Source organism: Aquarana catesbeiana, linkage group LG05 (genome assembly GCF_042186555.1).
Source record: "Aquarana catesbeiana isolate 2022-GZ linkage group LG05, ASM4218655v1, whole genome shotgun sequence".
NCBI lineage: Eukaryota > Metazoa > Chordata > Amphibia > Anura > Ranidae > Aquarana > Aquarana catesbeiana.
In genome coordinates, this window is record NC_133328.1 from 275,116,423 (window position 1) to 275,130,563 (window position 14,141).

Genomic DNA, 14,141 nt, shown 5'->3' on the forward strand with positions numbered 1-14,141 from the left:
TGGGGCGTCCTTCACGAGGCTGATCCAGTATAAGCAGCTAACCAGGACAACAGGCAGCAACACAGGCAGACTGTCCGAGTTAATGGAAAGGTAGCCAATGGCCTACGTGATACTGGCGCCACCATAACCCTACTACAGAAGAACCTCATCCCAGAGAGCCAACACACCGGGGACCCTGTACTCGTAAGGGTAGCAGGAGGCACCATTTTCCGGCTACCCGTTGCCCATGTTCATCTGGATTGGAGGGTTGGTTCGGGACACGTGAATGTGGGGGTGATGAAGGATTTGCCCGCGGATGTACTACTGGTGAATGATTTGGCCCCCCTCATTTCTGCTTACGCCCCGATGGGCCCTGCTGAAGCCAACCCAGTGACTACCCGTGCCCAGACCCGTGCTGTTGGAACCGGCCCGCTTGCGGCTGAGACCCAGACGCTTCCATGTTTGGACTGGGGGCTGTGCTGAGCCAAATCGGGGAGGATGGAAGAGAACACCCTGTCGCATACCTGAGCAGAAAGCTATTACCCCAGGAAGTGAGCTATGCAGCAGTGCAGAGGATTCAGTTCGCATTTGCAGCGCTTTACAAATCATTCATTCATTCAGAAGGAGTGCTTGGCCCTGGTCTGGGCCCTTAAAAAGTTGAACACTTATTTGTACAGACAGGAATTTTCATTAGTCACCAACCACAACCCATTGGTCTGGCTGAACCGGGTCTCAGGAGACAATGGCAGGTTGCTGCGGTGGAGCTTAGCCGTGCAACCTTACAATTTCACCATCAGCTACTGACCCAGTAAGCAAAATGGCAATGCTGATGGGTTGTCCCAGGAAAAAGATGTCACCCCGGCCTCCTAGTTCCGGACATCCCCAAGTTGACCTGAGAAGGATCAAGCCGGGTCTGCTGGAGTGTTCCACAAGGAGGGAGCCATGTGTCGGGAGTCACTAATAGGGGCACAAGGTGAATGATAACCCCAGTATGATCTGTGCTAGTCAGACTCAATGCTGTATATATGTATATATAATGTGTGCTGTCTCATCCTGTTGTGGACTCTTTGCTGTGATGGTTGGGGTGTGACTGTATTCTATTGTCTATTGTGGCTGTCTGCCTCAACTATTATGGTCTTGCTGTGAGGAAAGAGGGAGGGGGGATTCCTCCAGCAGCCCCCCTGTTAAGACTGTTTACTGATGAGAAGTTAAGCACACCTGGCCTGTGTGTCCATTGTTATTGGACAGTTTAACCCGCCCTGTTTTCCAATGTTTCGAAGTGGGAACTGTATAACATGTGTATGAATAAAGATTCATTCCTGCTTGAACCTGAAGACAGAGCATCTTGTCTCGTACTTGGGGGGAGAGTTATTCGTATGGGTTTCTTGTTTGGCTGATCGGAGTGTTCAGTAGCTGCCTTGGTGTTCGGGAAGGGAATGTCCTAAACGACTTTAACCCCTCGAAAATATGGAAACAGATGGATTTGGGCCTGGGGAAGTAATCTAAAAAGGGGAGATTATTTCATTTTTCTTGCTAAAATAACAACTAGAGTGTTAGTTAAAATACAGCAGCCATACATATTGCATAAACTCACACCAATTATGCAAGCTTTTGTATTTGAACATTTTGTTAGAGGAAGAGAGAAGTACTGTATATGTTATTGTGGAAAAAAATTCAGTTTATTATGTCACATTCAAGAACCAGAAATATTTCATGGATATGCAGCATGCTATGTAAATGTTTTTACTAGGCCACAATGGAAGACAGAAAAACTTACCAGATGTTCTATCATATGTTATTCAATAATGCCCTGTACAAACGACCAGACATTCCGATGAGAAAATCCATGGATTTTTTCAGACGGATGTTGGCTCAAACTTGTCTTGCATATACACGGTCACACAAATCTTGTTGGAAATTCCGAACGTCAAGAATGCAGTGACGTACAACACGTATGACGGCACTAGAAAAGGGAAGTTCAATACCAAGTGCGCCACCCTTTGGGCTCCTTCTGCTAATCTCGTGTTAGTAGAAGTTTGGTGAGAGACCATTTGCTCTTTTCAGCCTCATGCTTTTCTGATCGTTACTGCTCTTCAGTTTGTGTTTGTGGGTTCATATCTGGTTTTCAGTGCGTGTAGTCATTTCGCATTTGTTTTTCAGTGCGTATTTTATAGTACGTATTAGATTTTGCAGTGCGTTCTTGTCCTCTCGTTTCTGCTTTTCAGCTCGCTCTTCTCAGGCCTTTCTGTTTTTCAGTGCTTTCTGTTAGTTCGTTCTGACCAGCCGACCGTTTTGAAGCCATGAAGACCCTCACCCCGGACCAGAGGGTTTTTATCTAACAGCTAGCCAGAGCCAGAAAAGTGGTGGATAATGCTTTCGGGATAATGGCCAGCCGATTCCACCTATTCCTTACGGCAATCAACATGGCAGAATATAAACTTAACCATATAATCTTTGCATGCTGCATTCTCCACAACACTTTAAGGGGAAATTCAATGAACTACATTGCCTCAGTTGGGCCTGAGGCTGGATTTCATGAAGAAACCCTTACGGCGCTTGAAGCTGGCCATTCTGGCTTGCCCCCCCAAAGCACCTGCGAAGTAAGACAGAAGTATGTTGAGTACTTTGCGGGTAGGGGGGGCATTGATATGCCAGAAAATGTTTAAGAAGCATTTTCAAAATACATTTTTTAGTTAAACTGAAATAAAATTTACTTAGATTTACTGCTTGTCTTTCTTTTAGCTTTCTCCTAGGTTCTCCAATGGGATTTTCTTTTTGGCCATTTTCTTCAATAGTGCAAATGTAATTTATTTGATACGTGAGGTGACAATCTCTTCTTCAGCAAACTATTATTATGTTGTGGGTCTGCTACACACACCTTGTTTTTGCTGGTAATGTATGTAATGCATTACTGATAAAAATATACATCATTTTTAGCACCATGAATGAATTCTGTTGAGTCACGAAAATGGCATGATTGTGGCAAATTATAAAGCACTCTGGGAGTTATTTACTAAAGGAAAATCCACTTTGCATTCCAAGTGCACAGCAAAAGTTCACATGAAACTGCACTTGAAACTGCACTGCAAGTGCACTTGTAGTGCAAAATGGATTTGCCTTTAGTAAATAACCTCCATTTCAGTGTAAACACCAACTTAGTCCAAAAAATGATATTGAGCCTTGAAAGAAGAAGCCACACATTGTTGAGTAGAAAACTTTTTACTATGTGCACATTCACATGTGCATTAGAAAAGGGTTTTTGAACAAACCAACATATTTTAGTAAAAACATTTTTTTCTTTTTTTAGACAGTACAAATAGCATTTTTTGTGTTAAAACAGGCATGTTTAAAACCATAAAACAATACACAACTCAGGAACTTACAAAGTTCAACTTTGACAAAGTGAAGGCAATATCAGACATTAGTATGTCCAAACTGTGTTGATATTGCCTTCATCAGATGGGGTGATGTCTTCCCTGTGAAAGCCACATTTTTAAGATGCACACAAATTGACAGTCAAAAAGGGGATTTCCCTCCATATCCCATGCCTAATGTCAACATGTGCTAGCCCCCATCATGGGGGATCAATGGACATGTTTCGGGGGGTGAAACCCCTTTCTCTCATCTACTTTAGTTGCGAGGAAGGGGTTGCACCCCCAAAACGTGTACCTTGATATCCCATGATGGCAGATAGAACATTTTGACACACTGTGTGCATCTTTAAAATTTGGCTTTCAAAATTTTGGAGAAAAGTTTGAAAAATAGAAAGAATTTGATAAATGTTGGTGTGTTTTCGATTCTGCCTAAAACATCAATGATGTTTTTGAGTCTTTTTCAACATCATTGAAGTCTTCCTTGATCTTCTGTAAATCTCAATTGCACACCATGATCTCCCCAATGAGGATTTGTGCACTAGCACTTGTAAAATGTGTTTCTTCTTCAACAACATCAACATCACCTAAAAAAAACCCACCATGTATTATAAATATGCAGGCATCCATCTATTACCTGATGCTGTGGTCTCAGACACTCACCTGTTGTGGTCACTATTTCGCCCACTTCATAAACCTCTCCTTCCTCCACATCCTCTGGTTGTTGTTTTTGGATTTCCCCTTCTTTAGGAGGTTGGGGTACCTGGTGACCTCAGATGTCCCAAGTCATTTCTCCCCTATGTGAATAAAATAAAGGTATACTTAGCACACAGATATTTGAGGCAAGAAATAGGAATATGAAACATTGCTTGAAAGTGTCGTACAATTGTCTGTTTTGGCAGAGTTCAAAGCTGAAGACATGATTTTTTCCCTTTACAAAGCTGGAATACTTACCTTTTTTGTTAAAGTATCACACATGTAGACACCCCTAGAATTCACTGGAGCACCTGTGTACCTGTGTGGGACACCCTAAAAAGTTTGTTCTGGTGTCCCACACTAGTGCTCCTGCATCCAGATGTGTAAACAGGTGCTAAGTGTCCTCTCCTTACACTAAATCAAGTTTGAATTCCGTTTAGTTACAAACTCATCTAGACAACAATGTACTAAACTTCTTTTGAGACAAATAGGCATGACCAAATGTAGTTAACCTGCATCTGCAAAAAACATTGTATTAGTGGGCGAACGAACCATGTTTACTAAGAACGATTACTGTGCCCACGAACCTGAAACTTGCCATTTTAAACTGTACAACAGTAAAGAAAAACACAAGGAGCAGCAGGAATGTAAGAAAAAGGATAGGAACACACAACAAAATACTTACTTTTTTGCAGCACTCTCTTGATTCTTCTGTACTGTTCCTGCTCCCTCAATTTGAGGTCTGACCATAATTTCCTCAGTTGATCCTGTGATCGCCATACCCCAAAATTCTTCAGTAGACTTCTCACAACTTTACTCATGATCTTGGCCTTTCTCACATTTGGGTTTGGGTACGGTCCATGCTTCCCATCATAGTCGGCCCATCTCCACCATCTCTATAAAGGCCATATTTGAGGCCTTAAATATCCTCTGGGATCAGGATGTTTTGTCGTTGCTGCTGCTGTCTTCATGCGCCTGTTGTCTCTCTGCCATGTGTTCTCCCACTGCGCCGAAAGACAAGGGGCGGGGAATATACTAGAAAGAACGTCTGGGGCAGTTTCACGCATGCGCAGTGTATATAAAGCGTAACATGCGTGTGTCGTATGTACGATCTGTGAGCGGAGGAAGGAGTAGCGGAAGCGCTGATCGTTCTAACGAAGGTAACATTTTAACTTGGTGCATCAGTGGCCTATACTGCTTCTAGATTGAGGCCCATATTGGGACAAGATTAGGAGAGTTTAGCCAGACATTAGGGTTTGTCTTGTGCTGTGTCTTGCAGAGAAAATGGATCTATTCAATGATGAGGACTTTATCCCCATATTTATTGATATGTACAGGGAGCTGCCCTGTCTGTGGCAGGTAAACAACCCCTTTTATAACAATAAACCAAAGAGGAAGGCAGAGCTGGATCAATTGCTGGAATTTGTGAAGCCGGTGATCCCTACAGCAGACATCCCCTATTTGAAGGCCCTAATTGGTGGCATGAGGAGCACTTATAATAGGGAGCGCAGGAAGGTCCAGGATTCCTAGAGATCAGGAGCTGCAGCAGATGACATTTATGTACCCAGGCTGTGGTACTATGACAGACTGTATTTTCTGGCAGGCCAGACTGAACCCTGGCCAGCACTCTCCAATCTTCCATCAAAGGCTTCCATCCACCTCAGCTGAGGCTTCCGCCATCCAACCTGGGCCTTCCAGCCAGGAAGAAGTGGAGGAGCCCAGCTTGAGCCAGGTATAGCATTGTTAAACATATTTCTAGTCAAATAATTAATTATGTTAACTATATGTTATTATTGATCAGTAATTTCTGATTTTAAAAAGTGTTTTACATATCAATAGACAGTAGTAGCCACAAATGATTGGGACAAGAATGAAAAATGCTGGGGTCAGAATGATAGTCTTTTCTATTTATTAACATTCAATTTGCAACAGTCATGAGCTGAAAATTGTGTGTGATTGATGAACCAAAAACTAAAACTATGTCCCTTTTTCATACACAGCAAATTCTCAGCCAGGAGGAGGCCATGGAAAGTGTCAGCCAGGAGGTGGCGGGAGTAAGTGGCAGCCAGGAGGTGGCCGGGCCCAGTAGCCTGAACGCTAGTTTTACTAGACCGATCGCTTCCGTCTCGTAATTGATTCAGAGCATGCGTGGAACTTTGTGCGTCAGAATTGTGTCAGAATTGTGTACTCACAATTGGAATTTACCAGAATGGATTTTGCTGTCGGAAAATTTGAGATCCAGATCCCAAATTTTGTTTGTCGGAAATTCCGACGGAAAATGTCCGATGGGTCCTACACACGGTCGGAATTTCCAACAACAAGCTCCCATCGAACATTTGTTGTCATAAAATCCATACACAGGGCATTAGTGTATTTTTCCAGAGTTACCAGGAAGAAACACAGAACTGGTTTGTTGGGCAGTATGTATTCCTTTAAAGCAACAATGTTATGCAAGGGGGAGAGAGAAAGAGTGCACAGATTTTATCTTGATTAACTACTTGCTGTCCAGGGTAATTTTGTTATTTACACAAATGTTAAAATCTGCATTTTTAACTAGAGAAACATATTTAGAATCCTCAAAACATTATATATTTTCTGAAAGCAGAGGGCCTGGAGATGGAGGTTGTTGCAATGTTTTTTAATGTTACAAGGTATTCATGCGGCCATTCATCAATGCAAAGTTTCAGGAAAACATACACCAAAATGATTTCTAGAGCACACAAACATAATTTGATCCCCAACTGTTGGTACAGTAAAATATAAAAGATGATGTTGTGTCAAGTAAACATCAAATATATCAAGACTCAAAATTGCACCTACCCATGAAATGGTAATAAACTGCAGATACAAACAGCAAATTCTACAAAATTCCTGCAAAATTCCTACTAAATATAAATGCTTAACCTGTAATGAGTTAACCACCGTACATATACAGCGGCAGGACGGTCGCTCTGCACCAGATCACTGACACTTCTGGGACTGTGTCACAGCGGGAGCCCAGTGACGGGTACTGCAGACTCGATGTCCACCAGCACCCACCAATTACACAGGACACAGGCAGAACAGCAATCTGCCTTTGTACACAAGGGAGATTGTTGTTCTGTCAGAAGGGAAGGCATTGATTGTATGTTTCTGCTAAGCAGGAACACAGATCTTTGCCTTCCCCTAGTCAAAGCGCCTCCTCCAAACACAACCTAAGAACACAGTTAACCCTTTGATAGCCCCTGATGTTAACCCCTTCCCAGCCAGTGTCTTTAGTACAGTGATATTGCATATTTTTTACCACTGATCACTGTGTCACTGGTCCCCAAAAAGTGTCAAAAGTGTCAGTTAGGTGTCCAATTTGTTCCCTAAAAAAATTGCAGTACCACTATAAGTCACTGATCACAGCCATTACTTGTAAAAAAAAAAAAATCCCATAGTATGGGAAAATGTTACAGATTTGCACTGCAGATATTAAGCCTGTATGGATAGGCTTCAATTTCAGAGTGATTGAGTGGGCATATTACATCTGGAAGTAAAAAAATTGTATCTTTATTTAGCGATTGATTGACAGTTTACTCCAGTGTTTCTCAACCTTTTTTCAGTTATGGCACCTTTGAAAACGTCACAATCTTGAGGCACCTCATTCTAAAATGTAAAAACTAAACTAATAGTTTTACAACATCCACACACATAAGACACTGAACATTAGAGGTGATTTATTCCACCAGCAAATACACCCTTGCACATTGGTACTGACTAGTATTCCAGCGTTTCTCCTCTCCCTCAGTTTTTCTCCCTCACTCAGTTAATGTGACCCCAGTACAGATGGAGAGGGGCAAACAAAGGATGCTATGCAGGTGTCCGATGTTCTCCTTATCAAATGATGACATAATTGGTTGTTACAACACTGGTGACTAGAAGGTTGTAAGGGTGCACAGAGAAAGCCTGTGGCTTTGTGTAACTAAAAGGCAGGCTGGATCCACCTGCTGGCTTGTATACAGTTTTTGGGAATTTTTTAGGAATTTTGCCAAGGCACCCCTAAAGAAACCTGGAGGCACCCCAGTTAAAAAGGCTGGTAAACTCCAACAGATATTAAGCCTGTAAAAATAAAAATAAGAACATTGAACAGAATAGTACCATGTATTCATTCTTTTTTCAGAGAATACATTTTAAAAATTCACAGATTTGCAGCTAAGTTTGTTTCTTTTTTGAGGGTAAGAGTAAGCCAATTTCAGCTAGAAATAAGAAATTGATTTATTTTTTTTCTCAAGAATAAATCAAGGTGGTCAATGATAATTGGTTAGCACCACAGCTTTTAAGCCTATTTTACAGTCTGCTAAATGCTGGCTGTAAAACAAGCAGCTTGCATCTTCCAAAAAATTGGTTATTTTGTTCCAAGGAAAAGTGGGAAAAAATAAAAGCACAACTTTTATACCCTTTTGGAAAAGTTGAAGTAGAGAGCAGGCAGATTGGATCTGGGAAAAATTATGTAAATACACATTTGAAGCCTTTTTCAAGGGTTATTTCTGAGAGAGAAAGCAGGCAGATTTCAGCAATAAATATAAAATTAGGAAGAATATTTGCATAGACATAATATACATATTGTAGGTATTTGATGAAGATAATCTGATCCTTATTACATGGGAAATCATTTTGAGGCAGAGATTATGCCTATTTCAGCCAGAAATTGTAGTGCAAAAAAGTCCTAGTGTGTAAAAAAAAAGTCCAAAATGTGTAAACAAAATATGTCCTAGGTGTAGAACTATTCACTCTACAATAAGAAAACATTGAGTACACACTCTATATGTTTTGTTTGAATTAAAGGATTGAATCCATGCTGCAATAGACTATGGAAGACATACTCCTCAAAGTAGTTCACTTGATCCATTCACACACACCCTCAATTAGTGATCCACTCGGCTTTTGAATTTTAACTCTTAATTAAATAAGATGGTTAGACAGCACATGTTATGTTGTAATCAATCGGTATGCCTTGATTCCCCAGAGTAGTCACAGACTCCACTTATCACATTTCATAAACCATTATCAGAAAGAGAGGGATGCAAAATGTTCAGGGTGCAACATGTTTATTAAAATCATTAAAGCGTAACTCTACTTTTGTTGAGAAAAAAACATTCTCCTCTGGGTGATATTTGTACATTACAAGGATTATAACAAACTTTATTGTAAATTCCTACCTTTTGTTATTCTGAAGGAATCCATGTGTGTTTGTCTGTGCCTCTGTTCTGGGTGGGTCTAATGGGAGTGGTTTCATAATCAACTGTCAGGTGTGCAGCTGGAAAGCACTAATGAGGAAATCTGCTGGGCCTGCATCCCTTTAGATGTGCTCCTATTGAAAGTATCCCTCCAAAAATTACATTTTTGTTGCAGGGGATTCTTTAAACCTGACATTTGTCCTAGGTAGAATTCTGGGAAAATTGGTGAGCCAATCACACAAGCAGAAAATTATGTTTCTGGGGAGTGGTCAGTACACACTCTGTGTACAGGACACCTCCAGGTAGCCATATTGCAATGCATTCTCAGAAAATTACATTAGCTGCAGATTGAAAAGGAAAGGTCATTTTTAATAATATCCAATTACAATATGATTAGTGTCGCAATTATATGCTCTATATTATTTTTTCTTTATTTACAATTTTTTTTCCCCACGAAAGTGGAGTTACCCTTTAAAAGCATATAAAAGAATGCACTAACATAGCATAGTGCCAATTCCTAGCACTGGAAAAAGAACTCCCAAACTAGAGAGGAATGCTTCACTTCCTATTCAGATGACATGGGTGGTATCTCATGAACAGGTTTTGCCAACTCTCAGTAAATTTACAATTACAGTTTGTAAATTCCGTAATTTTTGCATATGTCCGTAAATGTGCATTATGTAACAGACATTCGTGGACAGATGAAAAAATTACAGATTTTAAAGACTATTCATAAATTTACTGAAATCAGCCACACTGCTAGGGAATTACATCACATGGTCTAACATGCCCCATCACTATATGTCATCAGGAGCGGTGTAACGAGTGTTTCACAGAGGAAATGTGTATTTACTGCTCTTTGGGGATTTTATGTACTTGATTGCACCATTTTTTTTTGCACTTTCACTTTTTAGGTGATATTAGTTATATTTATTATATAGGGTTTGTTTACATACATTTATAATATTTAACAGGAATGTATAAACAGTATCTCACAAAAGTGAGTACTTCCCTCACATTTTTGTAAATATTTTATTATAATCTTTTCATGTGACAACACTGAAGAAATTACATTTTGCTACAATGTAAAGTAAAGCTTGTATAACAGTGTAAATTTGCTGTCCCCTCAAAATAACTCCAGACACAACCATTAATGTCTAAACTGCTGGCAAAAAAGTGAGTAAACACCTAAGTGAAAATGTACAAATTTGACACAATTAGCCATTTTCCCTCCATGATGTCATGTGACTCGTTAGTGTTATAAGGTCTCAGGTGTGAATGGGGAGCAGGTGTGTTAAATTTGGTGTTATCACTCTCACTCTCTCATACTGGTCACTGGAAGTTCAACATGGCACCTCATGGCAAAAAACTCCCTGAGGATCTGAAAAAAAAATAATTGCTGCTCTGCATAAAGATGGCCTAGGCTGTAAGAAGAATTAAGACCCTGCCTAGGCTGTAAGAACTGCCAAGACCCTGAAAGTGAGCTGCAGCATGGTGGCCAAGCCAATACAGAGTTCAACAGGACAGGTTTCACTCAGAACAGGCCTCGCCATGGTCAACCAAAGAAATTGAGTGCACATGCTCAGCGTCAGATCCAGAGGTTGTCTTTGGGAAATAGACATAGGGGTGCTGCCAGCATTGCTGCAGAGGTTGATGGAGTGGGGGGTCAGCCCGTCAGTGCTCAAACCATACGCTGCACACTGCATCAAATTGGTCAAGCCAATGTTGAGGTAGAGGGCAGGCAGATTGGATCTGGAAAAAATAATTTATTACATTTTTATTTGAAATTTGAACAAGAAGAATGTAAATACACATTTTAGGTCTTTTTTAATAGACTATTTCTGAGAGAAAGAGCAGGCAGATTTCAGCAATAAATATAAAACTAGAAAGAATATTTGCATAGACATAATATACATATTGTAGATATTTGCTGAAGATAATCTGATCCTTATTATGTGGGAAATCATTCTGAGGCAGAGATTAGGCCTATTTTAGCCAGAAATGGTAGTGCAAAAAAGTCCAAGTGTGTAAAAAAAAGTCCAAAATGTGTAAAAAAAATGTGTCCTAGGTGTGGAACTATTTATTCTACAATAAGAACACATTGTGTATTTACTGCTCTTTGGGGATTGCACTTTTTTTTGCACTTTCACTTTTTTAGCTAATTTTAGTTACATTTATTATATAGGGTTTGTTTACATATATTTATAATTTTTAACAGGGATGTATATACAGTATCTAACAAAAGTGAGTACACCCCTCACATTTTTGTAGATATTTTATTCTATCTTTTCATGTGACAACACTGAAGAAATTATACTTTGCTACAATGTAAAGTAGTGAGTGTACAATTTGCATAACAGTGTAAATTTGCTGTCCCCTCAAAATAACTCAACACACAGCCATTAATGTCTAAACTGCTGGCAACAAAAGTGAGTACACCTCTAAGTGAAAATGTCCAAATTGGGCCCAAAGTGTCAATATTTTGTGTGGCCTCCATTATTTTCCAGCACTGCCCTAACCCTTTTGGGTATGGAGGTCACCAGAGCTTCACAGGTTGCCACTGGAGTCCTCTTCCACTCCTCCATGGCGACATCATGGAGCTGGTGGATGTTAGAAACCTTGAGCTTTTAAATTGGAGGCAATTTGGGAAGCAGGAAGTTGGCATATTTAGACCATGAATTTTAAATGAAACTGCATTGTTTCCAAAGAGCATTTTATAAAACTCTCTGGCCTTAGAGTAAGCATATTTCAGCCAGAAATATTTAGTGAAATTTTACATTTCAAAAGACACTGTATAAAAATTGTACACAGACACAGAATCCCATTCTTTTTAACAGGGGGCAATTTGTCAGGCAGGAAGTATTATTATTATTATACAGGTTTTATATAGCGCCAACGGTTTTCGCAGCGCTTAACAAACTAAAGGCAGACATTACAGTTACATTACAATATGGTACAAGAGGATTCAGAGAGCCCTGCTCATTAGAGCTTACAATCTAAAAAGGAAGGGTCAATTGATACAAAAGGTAATAGCTTTGGGGGATGACGACCGCCGCACGATAATATACGTCCACAGAGCGGCACGGGCAGGCAAAAGGATATACATATACGTCCTTGCCTTCCCGCGGGTGGGGGGTCCGATCGGACCCCCCCGGTGCCAGCGGCGGTCGCCTTTGGTCTGGCAGCGATCAGAGATGAGGGGGAGGCCATCCGATCATGGCCCCCCCCTCGCGATCGCTTCCAGCCAATGAGATTCTTCCCCTGCCTCTGTGTAGTACACAGAGGCAGAGGATGTGATGTCATCTCTCCTCGGTTCGGCAGTTTCCGTTCCGGCGCCGAGGAGAGAAGACTGAAATGTGAGTGCACCAAACACACACACACAGTAGAACATGCCAGGCACACATTACACCCCCCTTTACCCCAGGATCCCCCCGATCACCCCTCCTCCCCCCCTGTCACACTGACACCAAGCAGTTTTTTTTTTTCTGATTACTGCATGGTGTCAGTTTGTGACAGTTATGCCCCGTACACACGGTCGGATTTTCTGATGGAAAATGTCCAATCGGAGCGTGTTGTCGGAAATTCCGACCATGTGTGGGCTCCATCGGACATTTTCCATCGGATTTTCTGACACACAAAGTTGGACAGCAGGAGATAAAATTTTCCGACAACAAAATCCGTTGTCGGAAATTCCGATCGTGTGTACACAAATCCGACGGGCAAAGTGCCACGCATGGTCAGAATAAATAAAGAGATGAAAGCTATTGGCCACTGCCCCATTTATAGTCCCGACGTACGTGTTTTACGTCACCGCGTTCAGAACGATCGAATTTTCCGACAACTTTGTGTGACCGTGTGTATGCAAGACAAGTTTGAGCCAACATCCGTCGGAAAAAATCCTAGGATTTTGTTGTCGGAATTTCCGAACAAAGTCCGACCGTGTGTACGCCCTATTACTGTGTTAGGGCAGTTACTGTTAGCCCCCTTTAGGTCTATGGTACCCCCCTAACCCCCCTAATAAAGTTTTAACCCCTTGATCAGCCAGTGTCGCTAAGCAATCATTTTTCTGATCGCTGTATTAGTGTCACTGGTGACGCTAGTTAGGGAGGTAAATATTTAGGTTCGCCGTCAGCGTTTTATAGCGACAGGGACCCCCATATACTACCTAATAAATGTTTTAACCCCTTGATTGCACCCTAGTTAACCCTTTCACCACTGATCACCACATAACCGTTACGGGTGACGCTGATTAGTTCGTTTATTTTTTATAGTGTCAGGGCGCCCGCCGTTTATTACGGAATAAAGGTTTAGCCCCCTGATCGCCCGGCAGTGATATGCGTCGCCCCAGGCAGTGTCAGATTAGCGCCAGTACCGCTAACACCCACGCACGCAGCATACGCCTCCCTTAGTGGTATAGCATCTGAACGGATCAATATCTGATCCGATCAGATCTATACTAGCGTCCTCAGCAGTTTAGGGTTCCCAAAAACACAGTGTTAGCGGGATCAGCCCAGATACCTGCTAGCACCTACGTTTTGCCCCTCTGCCGGGCCCAGCCCAGCCCAGCCCACCCAAGTGCAGTATCGATCGATCACTGTCACTTACAAAACACTAAACACATAACTGCAGCGTTCGCAGAGTCAGGCCTGATCCCTGCGATCACTAACAGTTTTTTTGGTAGCATTTTGGTGAACTGGCAAACACCAGCCCCAGGCAGCGTCAGGTTAGCACCAGTACCGCTAACACCCATGCAGCATATGCCTCGCTTAGTGGTATAGTATCTGAACGGATCAATATCTGATCCGATCAGATCTATACTAGCATCCCCAGCAGTTTAGGGTTCCCAAAAATGCAGTGTTAGCGGGATCAGCCCAGATACCTGCTAGCACCTGCG